This window comes from Neolamprologus multifasciatus, chromosome 12 (assembly GCF_963576455.1).
Source record: "Neolamprologus multifasciatus chromosome 12, fNeoMul1.2, whole genome shotgun sequence".
Taxonomy (NCBI): domain Eukaryota; kingdom Metazoa; phylum Chordata; class Actinopteri; order Cichliformes; family Cichlidae; genus Neolamprologus; species Neolamprologus multifasciatus.
This window is the reverse complement of record NC_140450.1, coordinates 27348484-27363857: the sequence shown is the minus strand read 5'-3', so window position 1 is coordinate 27363857 and position 15374 is coordinate 27348484. Positions and strand designations below refer to the sequence as shown.

Genomic DNA, 15374 nt, shown 5'->3' with positions numbered 1-15374 from the left:
GGGGATTGTGGCTGCACCTCTGCATGGTCTGATGAAAGGAAAAAGGGCAAAGCAGCTGGTTACTGAGTGCAAGAGTAATGTTAGTTAAAAAGCATGCCCTTTTGTTATAGAGTTCAAGGTGGGATTGAGAGTCCCCTTGTCCCAGTTCTTGGACATATGAGAGAGGGTAAAGACATCCAGCCTTTTATATTTAAAATGATGCAGAGCACTATAACAGATCTTATCTATATTTGGTTATAGTTAATCATCTTTAGTCTTAAAAATATAATTAAAATCTAAGTTTGATCAGTATGTTGAATGAGAAATGCAGTTTGAGAAAATTATTTTAATGTCCAGATTTTGTATGCATAGACATGATCCAGCTTTGACCTTTGACACATTAGTGTCTGTGTGTGGCAACTCAACATTAGACATGATTCTGATTAAAAGAAAGAGGTATTAACTGTTGAACACAGAACCATAATTCATATGTGATTTTAATGATAGTTAATTATACTTAATTGCTTAATGCAGATCAGGGTATAATCAGGTGTAAGTTTAACCAATATAATCAATAAGAAACTGCCTTTGAATATGTGAGTGTGTGTATGTTTGAGGAAGTAAAGAAGAGGGCAGTGACTGAGCGACACCAAGAAGCCACTAATCTGAAAGAATGTCTCACTTTTAAAAAACGAAATTGTATTGGGTTTACTGTGATCAACAAGTAGAGTTTTAAAGAGAAAACATATTTATATGTATTTGAATCAAAAGAGCATGAAAGAGGCTGCCTAAGAACATTTGGGGTGTTTTTTCTTAGTCCTTGCAATGAGTAGAAGACATGAGCTGTATCCACATGAAAGAGATAAGTGCTTCTTCAGGCCTGGATGTGCCTGTTCTTCTGTCCAATCTCTCTCCAGCCAAAGATGAAAATCACAAAATCAGCATTAGCTCAACGTAAGTTAATTAGGTGCACCACTTACAAACACAGCACAAGAAATAACAATTTAGAAACTTTAATATACATCATAATAAACATAGACTGTTATGTTGCACTAACCCAGCAAACTCCACAATGCAAGCTGCTGCTCAGAACATTAAATTAATTTAAACTAACAGTTTAGATCTCTGTATCCTCTTCCAGAAGGGAACAGTGCATATTGTGAATACATGATATGAGTTGCGTCACACAATATGCCCCCAGCTTGTTGTATCACTCACTTTTCACAAATAGCCTATGATGAACTTTCTAGACTGGGTTCATGACTATCTTCATCACTTTAAGAAACCTCAGTTTCATTAACAATGAGATTTCCATTCCACTTTACTTGTAATCATGCAGTTGAAGGTCTGTTGTTTAGGGAGCGAAAAAAAGTTGAGTTGTACGTGTTCCTAGATCCAGGAAGCACTGGAACCTTCTGTACAAATGCACCGATGAGATATTTCAAGGTTACAGGGCAAAAGGCCTGGTGTTCTGCTCTGCACCATGGGAAATGAAGGAACAGTCAGCGTGAGAGCTTTGGATTAAGGAAGGAAGTGCCCTCAGAAACTGTCTATGTATAATGCCAAGAAATCCATGCTACACCCCTTCTTGGCCTGCCTAAATAGAAATGAAGTTAATTATCTGATATCCTGAAAACACTGTTGGTCCTGAAAAAGAGTAAACATAATTTAACATAATATAAAGTGCAAAGGTAGGTAAAACATGCAAACTGTTAACTCTAACATAATTAGTTATAAATAGACCCCCACCCCACCCCCACTATTGTCCTCTGAAATGTAGTTAATTAGAATTTAGTTGTTGTTAGTTGGTGCTATATCATTAAAATTCAATGTCATCTCAGGGAATATCGATCTCTTACAGCATCCCTGAAACATGAGCAAAGGTTATTATTGTAAAGCTCAGCACAGATCATTGTCCATGTACAGTGGTGTGAAAAAGTGTTCCTTCCTGATTTCCTATTTTTTGTGTTTGTCACACTTACATGTTTTAGTTTATCAAACAAATGTAAATATTACACAAATATAACACAAGTTCAATTCAACTTGCTCGTCAGGGTCTCCACCAGAGTTTCGCTCTGCTCAGGCATAGTTCACCATCTTTCAGGTCCTACCGTCCTATATAGAAACTGTATTTCTGTATGTCCTGTTTACTTTTCAGAAAATCCAGTTTCTAAATGAAGGCGTTTATTATCAAGGGGAAAACATCCAAACCTACATGGCCCTGTGTGAAAAAGTGATTGCCCCATTAACCACACTCAACTTCTAATATACAGTATATCTGTAACACACAATCACAGCTAATTTCCCTGAGTCCAAAAACGCTGGTGCAGTTATTGTCACGGGCATGTCAGTTTTAGCAAAGCTACATCTTATAAACACTAGAGATTTATTTATAATATCATATTAAATATCAATCATATGATCATCAAGTTGTAGGACATCATCCGTGAATTAAGCAAATTTAAAATTTATATTTTGCATATATTAAAAAAAATAATAAAACAAGTTTCAGCATCTGATATGTTGCCCTCGTGCTTTCAAAGGGGATTTTAATGTCCTTATACTTTTTTTATAAATTAACCTTTTGTTAAAGTTTATTGTATATACATATATTCAATTAAATATGAATATTCATACAAAAAATGTCCCTTTTGTTCAGATGCTTTATATAATGAAAACATCCTCAAAGGAGCTTTTAAGCAGTGAAATTCTCTGCAGTCAAATTTTTCAGGTTTCTTTCTTTATACTTCGATATTTTACATGATTCCTGCACAGTTTTGAATTCATGACTAGTTGTTCATAACATTCATGATCGTGGCCAGTGTAGGAGGGACCGTTCCGCATGATTGCACTGCAATTACCAGGCCTCTGGATAACTTCAAGACATGTTGAGGAGATAATTTAGCCATTAAAACCAGCTGCGTTAGATCAAGGACACATCCAACACCTGCAGGACACCAGCCCTTGAGGCCTGGCGTACCCCCACCTGTGCTAGATTATGTCGCTTCCGTGACTATTCCTTCATTTGCTGCTATATTTGCTGTAAATAAAATAAACAACAACAAAAAATTAATCAATAAATTTAAATATATATATATATATATATATATATATATATATATATATATATACTATTTTGACACAACACAGAAGACGTCCAGATATCCCAGTTTTCCAGTAGCACTTGAACGCAGCTTACCTTTGTGGATCTGTGGGGAGCTGACGGCGTGAAGAATCTAGAAAATCCAAAAAGCCAAAATGTAACGTGATCAGTTCCTGTCAGGGGAAATCGTGCCTTTTAGGGACATAACGATCTGTAAGTGACCGGAAAGGAAACCACAGATATTTTAAATATGTGTATGCACAGGGAACATTTTGAATGCGATGCTAGATTTGTGAAGCTGAAATTTAAAAATTATCTTAATCTACAGGGTGACACAGACCTTTTTACGTGGATGTAAGGCACACCCTGCACGATTACAGCCAAAATACCAATCACGGTCATTTCTAGTCAATACTGAGATCATGATTAGAAAATATTTGTCACGTTATTCACTGATTTATTTATTTTTTAGTAGCAAAACAGTTTTTTTTTTTCACTTGGATGAAAATACAAACTGCTTTTACGTCCATGCTGTGCTATTTCTGGTAATGTACAAAACTTTGCATCAAATTGATGTTGTTTGCCTCGTTTACCTACCTGCATCTCTTGGAAGAAAAATATACATACTACTACCTAGGGCTGCACAATTTTGCATAACATGAGAATCACGATTTTTTTGCTTAGAATTGAGATCACGATTCTCTCACGATTTTCTTTTCCAATATAAATATTTCTTGCACTTATTAACTGCACATCAACTTCGTAACAGTTGAGACTGAACATAAAAACAATAAATAAACTTAAAAACAATAAATGTCTCACATTTTGTCGTTGCCGCAAAATGTTGTACTGCTTGTAATTCCGTCTCCACGGTTGCTCGACACTGTGTGTATAGAGCAGGTAGTGCAACATTTTTTAAATAGTTGCGGGACGGCACTGTGTAGCGTTTGTCTAGGATGTTAATCATTCTCCTAAATCCCTCGTTTTGCACAGTGTTGATGGGAGCCATATCTTTGGTCAGGTGATAAGTGATGGCCTCCGTAATTTCTTTGTGCCTGCGGGAGGTCGACGGGTATAGGGAAGCGCTGTATAAGGTTCCCGTTATTAATGTTTGGGTGGTTGATGGGGACGGATTTTCTCCTGTCACTTTCTTGGCCTTTACAGCTTCGTCATATTGCACTTTATGGTAACGTTTGAGGTGGTTATACAGATTTGTAGTGTTACCTTGCGGTGCTGCTACTATGGCAAAACACAGCTTGCAAATGAAATTGTTTTGACTCTCATCGTCTTCTTTGAAGGCAAAAAAACTTCCACACGGAGGAATGAGAACCTTTTCTTGGAAGTAATTTTACAGTGGGCTTGTCATTCTCACCGCCATCAGGAAACGTTTTCTCCCCTCGGGCAGTTTCACGTGCTCTCCGTTGTTTTTTCCCTGCCAGATGGCTTCTGTATCACGTGGTATAAGGCTCCGCCCTTGTCATTTTTTGAGCAGGAAGCGTGAGCGCTTGTTTTCATGCAGATTATGTCCCGGATCAAAATGCGGTACAATTGTCATCTTTTTTTTTTTTTTTTTTTCAAATCGTTGTCATTTGGAAATGATATCGCACATAAGTATGAATCGAGATCGCGATTTTCTAACGATTAATTGTGCAGCCCTACTACTACCACTAATAATGATAACAAACTGCACAAAACACAGGGTTAAGTCAACGTGGCAGTGCTTTCACTTTTACATCGTGCTACATCTCTGCTAATTAAAACCTGACTGTTAAAGCGCATATTACAGGAAAATACGTCTTCCGCTCCATTCATTAAAACTGCATGATGGATGTCAGTAAAACTCGATAACTTTGAGATCGGTCTATATTTTTACCTGTTACGTTTTGCATAGAGTTCAGGTTTTGCCAATAAAAAAGAGAGAAAAATAACTTAAGATTTGTTTATTTGTTTTTTGAGCCTCAGTTGATGTGAGAGGGCTTTCTGGGGGTTAAAGATGTTGCTTTGGTCCACAGACACACCTCTTTAACTTTTATTTCTTCTTCTGCTTTCAGAACAAGCACTTCGCCTTCTGCTTTGCCAGACAGGTGGATTTAGTTGTAAATGTCTTTAAAATAGTGTTACTCATACAGGAACTTTCAAGCAGCACGGTCCAAGGAACAGCTGTGACTGGCTAATGGGGCACGTGGTCAGGCGCTGATTATGGATTATTTGCTCTGCTTTTCCTTTTGCAGGGCATGCTTCCTACCGGCTCTGCAGTAGATGGCGCCTTTGCTGCGCTGCTGTGCAGCCACATCATTAACCAACAGAGTGCGGGCATCGGAGGCAGCGTCATATTCACTGTGATGGACAGCTATGGTAACAAGATAGCCTTTTTCTGATGCAGCACTTCAGCCGTGCCGCGGGATAAAGTAACAATAACCCCCTTTTTTTTTCAAAGGTAAAGTGAAAATTATCAACTCCAGAGAGACTGTCCCCACAACCACGAGCCCTGACCTGCAGACATGTCCCAAAGACTATCTGGTCGTTAAGTGATGACGTGACGAATCCTACTTCCGGGCCTAAAGTAGTCTGCGTTTAATATGGCTTTTGTGTTGTTAACATGTTTAATATTATGTATTTTCTTCTATTTAATCTCAAAAAACTCCTAAAACAGTCAGTGATCATTGTTGACCTCCCCCGGCTTTTATTACCGGTTATCATTTATTTAAGCTCAGTTTTAAAACCTTAGGATGTAACTACAGCCCAGCCCATGCAGCAGTATATGAATGACTAACCTCGTATTGTGGATGGATTATCTCAGTTGTTCTCCTGGCTGAAGTTTGGTCCTTTTACAGCATCCTGCCATGCGATTACATTTGTTCCTGACCACCGAGAACACTCACGTTAACTTTTATCGAGTGGGAAAAAAGTTAGCTTGTTTATAATATGCTAACATAGCTGTGTCGCCTGCGGTCACGTAGCACATCATTATATACCAGCTAGCCAAACTTCAGTAACCCTACAAACGTCACTGCTGTTTAGTTTTCTGTCTTCATTTATGTTGGAAGTGATAACAACGTTTTAATTTGTTTCCAAAACCCCGCATGCAGGACATGCTATATTGTATTTAGATAGAAGCTAGCGAGCTAACTTCCTGCTAACTTCTAACTCCGTTAAATGTCATAAATTCCGTTTTCATGGATGGCTGGATGTTAAACTCAGTTGTTACACCTGGTAGAGCAGAACACTGATCATTTTATTAAAGATGAAAGACTTTAGACAGTTTTTCAACTCTCAGTAATGCCATAGTGATTGTTTGATATATGGACCTGCAGCGGAGTTTAGGCCCAGACACGGCTAGTGACGTCAGACTTAACGACCGGATAGCTGGAAAGAAGGTGGGCTGCTTATCTGCCATAAGACCTGCAATCTGTTTATATGTTTATAAACAATCTGTTTATTGTATGTAGGTCTAGTGAATTTGTGAGGTAAGAGAGGCATTTTGAGGATGCCACTGTGTTTCAGGCTCATGAAATGGGATCTTACCATAGTAACACTGCCTCCTTATTCCTTATTGTGTTGTCATTAGCACAGCAACATACCTGTGTGCACTCAAGCAAACATTTTCATATTTCAGCAGCAGTCTCTAAACAGTCCTGGCTCTTCGTCATTTTCATGTCATGATGCTCCAAATGTTTCCAGTTTGTCAAAGCACCCAGACTCACCCAGCACCCAACTACATATGACTCCTTTTTGCATGACAGAGCTTTAACCTGCTTTAACTTTGTGCTTTATTAGTTCCTCCTGCTGTTACAAATCTATTCTGCTGTCATAAATTTCAGGTAATCCTGCTCCTGTGTGCTCACATTAGAATTTATGCTTAATTTGTGTTACTGCAGTTTTGTCTGTTTGTAAAAGTATTTAGCCACTGAAAGCTCTCCCTTTTTTGCACTTGATCTGGCTCTGGTCTCATCATACATTCCACCCAGTCAGCTATCTCCCTGTGAAGAGAAAAAACTCCTCCCTACTTACACCAGAATCTATGCCCTATCCATCGTGTCCAGTAATTTTCCGCTACAGGCTTGTGATATATGGGTGTGGCATTTTCTTTTAACACTCTTCTTTATATGATCCTACAGAACATGAATGTGTAATAAAAGATAAAACATAAATGAACTATTCAAAAATAAAACATAAATGAGGTATTCCTAACAGTTCACACACGTCTCTGTGGCTGGCTGATGGACCAACAACAGATTAGCCCACAGACTGGTTGTATCACATATTTTTCCACATTGCTTCCTTCAGAGAACATTTGATAACAGATGGTCTCTGAAAGGGTTAGGGTTGTTGTCATAAGCAAATGCTTCAGCCAATACCTTTTGACTAGCCTTGTCTCATGCTTTCTTGCTTTGTGGTAATCTTTATTCTGTCTTCACTGAGATATTTGAATGCTAATCAATCAAATCAAATCAAGAAAGAAGATGGACAATTTAGAGTTAGAAGTAAAGCAATGGCAATTGCTATCACCACAGGTCTGTACCTTTTATAAAGCACAGCTTGTACCAGAAGATATGCAGTTACTTTTGTAGCATGGCGCCATTTGCCAGAGTGAGAGCAGAGATCATAAATAAGATTTTAGTCAGGTAAGCAGGATAAGGAACAACAGTTGAAGGAATACTGACAAGGATTGTTGAGGGTACGTGGGAGTTTGCCTAACCAGTCTGTTGAAGGATAAAAATAATCTCTTAATTTTGTATTGAATGGAATTTTTTGTGATTGAATTGGATATTTGAAGATCTCTCGTGGATGCTGTTGCTACTCAATAATATTCTAAACATATAAACACATTAGAATACCAGTATTATGAGCTTCCTCTCTTTTGGTAATTAAGCAAACTTGAACTCATCTGCATTAGAAATGTTGCTTCACTGCAAGAAGTCCTGAGTTCAATTCCACCATCAGGCCGAGGTCTTTCTGTGTGGAGTTTGCATGTTCTCCCTGTGTTTGCGTGGGTTCTCTCCGGGTACTCCAGCTTCCTCCCACAGTCCATAGTCATGCAATTAGTGGGAATGGGTTAATTGGAAACTCTAAATTGCCCATAGGTGTGATTGTGAGTGCGTGTGTGAATGGTTGTTTGTGTCTATGTGTTAGCTGTGCGACAGATTTGTCGAGGTTGTATGCTGTGTCTCGCCCTAAGACAGCTGGGATAGGCTCCATCTCCCCTGGCATTGCAGCTCACAGCTTTGAGCTTTAACCATCCACTTGTTCCAATTACACACTCGTTCTGGTAACTTCACCCCTTCATATTATAATGAATAATAAATAAACACTCAAAGAAGCAACACAACCACAACAAACATGACATGCTTTTTTATTTTATATACCGTATTTCCCGGACTACAAAGCGCACCTGAATATTAGCCGCACAAGCTAAAATCAGGGGAAAATCCTGTTTTGTACATACATTAGCCGCACCTGACTAAAAGCCGCAGGTGTTTCAATGTTGACTTATCATATGTAAGAGAATATGCACAAAGGGAATTGTCAGGAAAGAGATGGCTGTTTGGAGACATCACTTTTTGAAAAACAAGTTATGGGTACATATTTGCATAACTTTTTAGGTATATGTACAAGTAGCGGTAATTACAAGTACTAAACATGTACTGTGCTTCATAAATGAGTAACAAATGTAGTACATAACAATAACCTACAGCACACCAGAAAAATAGATTCGGCCTACCTTTTAGGCTCAGGTGCAGTGACACGGCTTTAACAAGAAGAAAGGTCAGTCATTCACCACCATCTTCCTGCGCACTACAACCACCAAAGTCCTCTTCTCCAGTGTAGGATGCGAACAGGCTCAGGATGGCTTCGTCATCCACTCTCAGCTTCTTTCCTTCGTTGTCACTTTCAAAACCAAACAAACCATCAGTGTCAGAGTCGAACACCCTCAGAAGGGCCGTGGCGGTGTCCTCCTCTCCATCATGCAGCAGTCCAGCCCTTCGAAATCCGTTGGTGATCATGGATGCTTTCACACTTTTCCACGCTGTCAGATTCCACCGGTGGAGTTGAGCATAACTTGTTTTTCGCAAGTTTATCGCCGCTCGTCATCCACGCCTCCCGCTGAACGCGTAGCGCTACTTTGAAGTTTGTTTTTCGCGCTACTTGTACGGCACTATGTTGCCTGGCGGATGGACATGTGACCAACATACCACTCTTGAACCCCGATACTGTGTGTCTGATCACATGCCCTTCCACCAGGCAACGTAGTGCCGTACAACAGCGGAACAAACAAAACAAATCGTCTTACGATATCACAAAAATCATGGACAATCCATAGAAAAGCCGCACCTGACTAAAAGCCGCAGGGTTCAAAGCTTGTTCAAAAAGTAGCGGCTTATAGCCCGACAATTACGGTAATATGCTCCTTCTCTTTTAAAATTCCAGCCTTTGTATTAACAGGTAAAGAACACCTTGTAGTCAAGTAAGGTTCTGGTTTTGTAGTCCATCCTCTGCACATTGTAGTTTTGTTTTTTTTCACAGCAGACATGGTGTCTGCTGTGAAAACACGGTGTCATATTGTCAAAGACACTAATGTCAGCATCAGTGTGGTCGGATTCTTGGTGCACCACTGTGCTCTAAGTCCTTGTGAATTCTCCTACACACCTTTCTTTGACCTCTTTAATAGAAGTCAAGTTTATTCAGTTTTAAGACATCTTAAAATTTTTGAAGACAGCCAGACCTTCATCATTTGTATAAACAAATGATGAAGGTCTGGCTGTCTTTTGCATTGGGAGAAGCACTTCTAAATTTGTTTATGGAGTATGAAAAATGCAGGTATGGAAACAATGATGGATCACTGATCTGCGTGTGAAACATTTGTATGGATGATTCAAGCACAACTTTGTGCATCCACACTGTTTTCTGTTTTCTTCTGGGTTTTCTCATCATTCACAGAGATTCATGGAGACTTTATAGACTGTTGTTTTTTTTCATGCCACTGAAAGCCTTTGTTGTATTCCTCAGGGGAGTGGCCTCCCTCCAATATGGCTCCATCTGTGCTGAAGTGTAAGTCAAGGACACTGGTGATTGGAGGGTCTGGTGGGAGCATGATCACACCGCAGGCAGTGGCCTCGGTAAACATAGTGCCATCGAGACAAATTAATTTAGACTGATGCCCCTCTTTGTTATAGCTTGCATCATGATCAAGAGCGTCTTCACCCTAATCCATCCTATAATCACCACTTTGTCATCTCAAAGATTGACATTTACTTTTCTATTTCTCTCCAAGGTGATCATGAACCACCTTTGGTTTGGAAAGAGCCTTAAGGAGGCAATTGATTGTTTATGTTAACTCTAAAGGTGAAGTAAAGTTTGAATCCAAGACTAAAAGGTAAAGTCAGTAATTTATATGATAAAATGTTAAATTCTGCAGCTTTTGTTCCATCTGAGTCTTTTTTCCTCTTTGCCTTGTAGGATGTAGTTGATGCACTTGAAGCTAAGGGACATCAAATATTACAATTTTACAATGCCGTTCACTCTGTGGCGAAGGAGAGCGGTGGCTGTATCTCTGCGTGGTCTGGTGAAAGGGAAAAAAAGGCAAAGCAGCTGGTTACTGAGACCAAGAGTCAGTGATGTTACATATACAGCACGGCTTTAAGGTTATAGGCACTCCTGCAGCCAAGAAACCACAAAGTAAAACAGTTTTCTGATTCTCAGTAAATATGATCAAGAAGAAACAGCTCATCTGTGACTGCATCTGATCTCTTTTCACTGTTCTGTTCAGATAAATTGTGCACATTCTGACTCTTTGCTGCCATTTCTCACAGGTTAATGGTGAGCTCAGTAAAGATCACTGTCCACGTTTATTTTTCCAGCTATATACATCTGTGACTTAATCGTACACTTATGTTTTACTTGTGTGTCTGAAATAGATTTTTATACTGAAAACATAATGTGGCCATCAGATTATTTAAATCCCAAATTTCATTAAAAGCAGTGCAAAGACAGTGTTGTAAAAACCATGCAGTGTTATTACACCAATGCATTGGCTGTTGTTGTTATCTTAAACATTAATATCTGCATCAAATTTCACAATCAAGATTCCTTATTTAAATCTTAACATTGTTTTCCAGAAAGTTATTTGTTTATGTAAAGCTGAAAAACAAAAACACATATAGAATAGATTCTTAAACAGCTTTCATGTTAGAAAGCTTTTTAAGAATTTACCAGCAGGAGGCAACTCTGACCGTTAAAATATTCATTTGTAAAAAGTCTATTAGAAAAACGGTTAGACTTCCTGCTCCATTCCACCAGTAAACACATTGCTTAATTTGTAAAATTTGCCCTCATGACTCCCAATAAAGTAGGGTACACTTTAGGCAGCCTTAAGTTATTTACCAGTTGATTTGTGGTTTTTTAAAAAAAACAGTTAACCTCGATGTCAGACCAACCTTTTTAACATATCTGAGAGCCTCTCTTTCCTCCCTCTCAGTTCGCATCTGTTTCACACCTTGCGATTGCATATTTCAGTAACAGCATCCCGATGACCGATGATCCCGATCCTCGTTGTCTCAAAGTTTGTCTCCCACCCATTTCTGAGGCAAAAGAGAAAAGTGAATTCATAGTGGTAAACTTTGTTTTCTTTGAAAGCAAAAGACTGGCCCTTTTTTTTTCTTGACTGAGGAATAATGACCAAAAGTTTGCTTAAGACAATGAGAACAGTTTATATCTGTTTGACACTTTATGACTTCCAGCTGTGCCAATCAAGGTTTCTTAAGCTTTGCCCTCGTTACAACCTAGATGTTATTGTGAATCAAACTAAAACAACTTAATGCACTTGAGTGCAATTTTGAATATTTAACGATATCAATCTTTGTAATATATAAAGTCAAATCATAACAAAGAATTAACAAGATGTAACAGTCAAAATGCTCAGTTTCAGACTTGATAAATAAAACTTCAAAGTGTCTATGTTCATCTTTTATATACAGTATAAGTGAAACTCACAATTATAGAGTCCAACATCACTGGTGCAGTTGTTGTTACAGGTGTGTCAGCATCAGCAAAGCGAGATCTCACACACTGTGAGAGCCAAACAGAAAGATCAGCTCATTTTTTTTGTCTGAAAATACTGAGCCAAATACTGATCTTTTTTATTTTAGTTATTAACTCAAATTAATTGGTTAATTTTAATTCTAAATTGCCCATTGGTGTGAATGGTTGTCTGTCTCTCTGTGTTAGCCATGCATCGGATTGGCAAGTTTCTTGTCCAGGATGTACCCTGCCTCTCTCCAAATAAACATAAACAGAAGGATGGATATTAAGATTTTGTGCTCCATTAGTTTTTCCTGCTATTGTGTATATATTTTTGTATTATGTATGTATATAATTGTCATAAATCAGTGTGTAATTCTACTGCTGCGCTCAGCTTAAAAATTTGTAGGGCAAGCAGGTCAGGGAGGAACAGTTTCCTGACTGTACTTTATAGTTGCTTTGCATGTTATAGTGAAAGGAAGTGATAACCTGGACTCCAGCTGGATATGTTTGTTTTGTAACTGTTGATGTTGTATAAAATACATTTTAAACATTTTTGTACATCTTCCTTGTTTTATTATGGGACTATATCCAAGCTGCCTTTTATGAAGTACAAGAGCCAAACGGGTTACTTCAGATTCATAATATTTCTCTGCTCATGTCACAAAAACGTACACAGTTTTTTTTGTGCACAGCCACATATCAAAGCACTTCCCTGATTTCACAGCTGTGACAGGGAAAGACCTAACTAACTCCCTCATTGAAGGAACATCTCATCAAGTCCTGTAGAAGCAACAGCATGCTTAGATTTTTGTGATAGCTACAGAGAGATCTATCAAGAACTGAAAGAATACAAGTTGCTTGTTAGCTTATTTTGTGCAACTGCATCACCGAGCTGCACAAGCTACATGCTGCAAAACTGTGCTGAGGACTGCCAGACACAGATCACCTCACAGGCAACAAAACATGTAAAGTGTAAAGTAGGCAGTGGAGATAAGTCAACACAGAATCGCAAAACTAGAATCTGAGTGGTCATAGAAGCTGGACAATGTGATTATCAAGAAGTATAGGAAACTAGTAAGTGTATATTCATAATTTGAATGACCTGTTGTTGATTTAAATTCTCAGATTAAAATTGCATACTCATGCCATAAAAGGAAGAAAGTCAAGAGTTTAAGAATGCAAGAAATCAATTAGACTTCAAGGCTTCACTTCCTGTTCTGCCACTTTAGGTGACATGGCAGAGGCAGAGATATAGATCATGCTCTTCAGTTAAGGGAAGCAGTTCTGTGGAAAAAATGCTGGAAGGAATGTGGTTATCAAGAGGTAGCCTTCTATATCAGTTGTTGCCAGTCATGCATGCAGTCAGATATGCAAAGAGAAGGCAAAACACACTCCATTCTTAGACAAAAATTTCTCTAATTTTCATATCTGCACACGAGGAGCTTGGCAAGATTCACCTCTTATCAAAGGTATGACAGCAGTGCTGGACATATGCTGCTGTCAGGAAAGTTCTGTTACAATCTAAACCATGTGGACATCATAATGGAAACATTGAAAGTCAGATTGTGGTGAGCTATGGGATGGAAGGATTCATACCTGATGAGGCACCATTCACCAAAAAGGGAGGAGCAGGTTGCAGTGCAGGCTTTGGATAATGTAGAGATCTGAGTTATCTTGGTGTCAAAAGGCATCACATGGTTACTCAAAGCCCCAGCTGCTTTGCAGAGTAGTATGAAAGCTAAAGATACTGTAATCACACAAAGTGCTCAGTTTCACTGTGAAAGAGCAAACGATTGATGAGGAGGTCCTGCACACACTGATGTGTGAAGTTAAGCGATTATCAACAGCCAACCCATCTCAAGAGGCCTTAAACCCAAACTATGTGCTGCTAATGAAGGCCAAAACTCTGCTTCCCCCTGGATTATTTGACAAGAATGATATTTATAACCCAGATGTAGCTTGCTCTAAGTCCAGTACTTGGCACACTTGTTTTGAAGACCCAGGATTAAGGATAATCTAGCAGATATTTCATTGATATGACAGATATTGGATATTTCACAACCAGAATCAGTAATGTAGAAACAGAAATATTAGTGGCTAATTATCAAGATAAATATAGAGATATAGGTAAAGATGTGACCATAAATATACATATAAAAATAAAAGGACAAGTATGTGTACAAATATATATCATGGCGTACAAAAGTGACAGAGTGCAGTGCTGTGTGAATAATCCTGTTCCACGTGTGTCGACCTGACCCAAGTGGAAGGAAGGAAGGACCTCCTGTAACGTTCCCTCAGACAGCGAGGTTGAAGGAACCTGTTGCTCAAACTGCTCTTCAGTTTGCCCAGTGTGTTATGGAGGCAAATGAAAAATTGGTTCCTATAGCTTGTTTTCAAAAAATCGAAGGAAACACCTTGGTGCTGAAGAAACTTGTGGAAAAAGAGGTGAGTCAGATTGTTGAGGAGTACTTGGTGAGGGCTAGTTCTTTTAGGTTCAGCAGCTAACAAGATGCTGTATCGGTCAGGATACAGGAAGGAGGACAACAGGCTTCCACTTTGCTGGATTGTCACCGCCAGCTGTTTTATTGCCACCTAGATGCTCAGTGTTGCCAGCAGTCTGTAGTAACAAACAAGTTGCCATGAGTATATAAATATATACGTCAGCAACAGCTTCACTAAGATAAACATAAAGAATGAAATGAAATAAACCAACACATCCTTCTGAATATACACATAACACAACATATATGATTTGGACTATGCTAATCTTACATCTCTTGCTACAAACACAGAAAGGACACAATTAAAAACAGTGAGAACGTCAACATAGCCGAAACGTCCACTCTAACTGTAAACAAAGGGACTTTGGCGCCATCGTGTGGCCGAATAAAATTACTACATAAAAAAACACGCTGCTATAAGTAACTAAAGCCGCGGCAAACATCAGGATTGGAAAATAAACATATTTAAGGAAACTTACTTCCAGTCATGAACTTAACACTCGGAGCATCACCGTGAAGGATGGAAACCAGGAACACAGCTTACGGGGTAAACAGAACTAACACAGAAAACAATCTCCCCTTCTGGATCACTGACTGTAGAAAACATGGACGACGCGACCCCGCCTCCTACCATTGTGCAAAAATGAAGCCAAAATACCCCGCTTGTGGAGGCTGCCATCTTGCAAATTTGGAGCCAGAGTCTGCGCAGTAGTGACTTGAGGTGGAGCGACTGTGTAACGCTCCCGCAAACACGCCCCCCACACTTT

General features: G+C 39.0%; 2 long non-coding RNA genes across 3 annotated transcripts; one reads left to right on the top strand and one right to left on the bottom strand.

The window, feature by feature from the left end:
* Positions 1 to 9910: 9910 nt before the first annotated feature.
* Positions 9911 to 12456, top strand: LOC146507175 (uncharacterized). The gene is made up of 2 exons (XR_014877243.1): positions 9911 to 10200; positions 10356 to 12456. It is a non-coding gene; the product is annotated as an uncharacterized LOC146507175 (long non-coding RNA).
* On the bottom strand, positions 10171 to 15374 carry LOC146507174 (uncharacterized). Of its 2 annotated transcripts, none has more exons than XR_014877239.1 (3): positions 15087 to 15374; positions 11518 to 14723; positions 10171 to 10643 (listed from the first exon to the last, which is right to left on the bottom strand). It is a non-coding gene; the product is annotated as an uncharacterized LOC146507174 (long non-coding RNA). The 2 variants fall into 2 exon arrangements; XR_014877238.1 differs by having other exon boundaries at positions 10171 to 11661; positions 12074 to 14723.